This window comes from Etheostoma cragini, chromosome 11 (assembly GCF_013103735.1).
Source record: "Etheostoma cragini isolate CJK2018 chromosome 11, CSU_Ecrag_1.0, whole genome shotgun sequence".
NCBI lineage: Eukaryota > Metazoa > Chordata > Actinopteri > Perciformes > Percidae > Etheostoma > Etheostoma cragini.
In genome coordinates this window covers 3219174-3221583 of record NC_048417.1, presented here as the reverse complement: position 1 = coordinate 3221583, position 2410 = coordinate 3219174, and the positions used below count along the sequence as shown (strand labels likewise).

Here is a 2410-nt window from a genome sequence, read left to right as displayed (position 1 = left end):
TTCACTGGCAGTTTGTAACCACTTCTTCTTGGTGTGTGTGTGTGTGTGTGTGTGTGTGTGTGTGTGTGTGTTATGAGCATGTTCAGACCGCTGCCTTCATTATTTTATGTTTTACACCTTCCTCCCAACACTGAACTCCCTGCTCTGGCTTTGTTTTGGTTCACATTGAGGAGCAAACATGCAGAATTTTGAATATAAAAAGAAGAAAAAAATCCAATTTAATGTCATGTCTCATTCTCACTCTTCACATCCCAGCTCGGCGCACGCTGTTGTGATGAAGTGACGACCCCTGAGAGCTGAATGTGGGAGGAAAGCACAGTTTGCCATCTAGTGGAGGAAAGTGAAACAGGATGTCAGCTCCTTCCACTGCATCATGTGACCTGTAGATATGAGTCAGTGTTTTCTGAAGGCTTGAACACAGACCGGGATTCTTGAAACCATGAACCCTTGAAGTCACTGACTTCATCAAGTAGGCCACACTGAATGTATCTGCTCCACACTCAGTTTCTCATTTTATCACACACGTTTTACAAAACCCAGACTCTTTACAGCCTTGAAAGTACTTGTACACACTGTGGAAATATCCACTACATTAAAAACATCCTCCATTCATAGCCTTCCTGAATTAAAATTCTGTATGTACAGTGGGATTTGAAAGTTTGGGCACACCAGGTAAAAATGTGTATTAATGTGCATAAAGAAACCAAGAGAAGATGGAAAAAATCTTCATATACATTCATATATTATGTCACAAAAAGTTAGATTTTATTTCCATCATTTACAATTTCTCAGACTCTTTACAGCCGTGAAAGTACTTATACACACTGTGGAAATATCCACTACATTAAAAACATCCTCCATTCAAAACCTTCCTGAATTCTGTATGTAGTTTTCTGCATGTAAAATGTAGTTTAACTATTTGATTTTTCTCCTGAAATATTACTACTTTTTCTTCATGACCCTGTCATGACACCTGAACCCTAACCTAACTTGTCATGACAAAAACCAAATGATCCTGACTCAAAGCCGCGTTAAAGCGTAAACAATAGACTCGTTTATAATGTTCATGAGAGGTTCACGACCGTGTCACGTCACTCTTATGTAGATACATCCAAGCAAAGTGTAACCCAAGATTTTCATGACTTTTTTCCATCATGTTTTTCTCATAATTGTTGTTTTTCGCAACTTTTTTCCTGAATTATTACGACGTTTTTAAACCTTTTTTCATGACTTCCTTCTTAAGACATTACGTGTTTTTCTTGAAATATTACAACTTTTATTACTGCATTTATTACTGCATTTATTACTGTACATAAAAAAATACTCAAGTACAGCGATGAAATTGTCACTTAGATAGAGAGATAGATAGATAGATATTTATTGATCCCATTAAAACGGGAGATTACAGGTTTTTACTGTACGTACACACCACTGTTGGATGCAACTGGTCAAATCTGTGTCAGACTAGCATGCTGTAGTGCACCGCTCATTGTTTTATTATCATTCCCTCCTAGTTAAAAATAATAAAAATCATTGTCAAAATTAGACAAAGTAATATCTAACAGCAGTTATGTTCAATAAGTGGACAGGAAGTGACGCTTCAGCTCGGGACAATACAATTTCAAATTTTAATTTACCAGCTAACAAAGTTCTTAACTTTTCATACTTCTACACAATTTAGTAAACCACTGAAACTAGCAGCAGTTACACAACGTGCAGCGTCCCCCAACTAACGCCTGCATGCTAGAAGCATATTTCTTTTTCCTCTTTAGTTTTACAATTTGTAAAGAAAAGAAGATGAAGAAAATGAGAGGATCAGTTTTTGGTTCCCAACCCGTTCTCACTCTGAGCAACTGTTTTGTTAAAGGTTGTTTCCAAATTGCATCCCAACACTCATTTAAAACAAGTTTTTTTTTCTTCTGAATTCCTGGTTGTGTGTCCACGGTTTGTTTTCCTGTCTGCTGTGTACCAGAAGGTGGCGCCGCTGCCTGTGCTTTACCCTCCACCTTCACCACGAACACACAGGATGGAGCTCCTCCATGTTGCATCACACCTTCATTCATCGTCTTTGTTTTATTTTGGGACCTTCTGACCTAATGAAACCTCCACGACTCAGACCATGACAGGCTGAAAGGATCCTGAAGCTTCAACGGCTAACTACTTTAACTACTTTAACTACTTTAAATTATTTGTTCTCATAGTGTAGTATTATTTCATGTAAATTCTGTATTTGTGCTGTGTGTTATATTTTGATGCTGCAACACTTGAATTTCTCAGATAGATAGATAGAAATCCCATTAAAATATAGGATCTCTATCTATATATTTTTTTTTTTTCTGACTATTTGATTTTAAAGACAAAGATCTCCAACGTAGCATGCTGCAGGTTGATTATCCACAGCAGGGGACCC

The 2410-nt window shown here is 37.3% G+C and overlaps 1 long non-coding RNA gene across 1 annotated transcript in view; it reads right to left on the bottom strand.

Annotated features, from left to right (window-relative positions):
- The window catches only part of LOC117953143, a 38569-nt gene that overhangs the window by 33057 nt on the left and 3102 nt on the right, over window positions 1-2410 (bottom strand). The window lies entirely within an intron of this gene.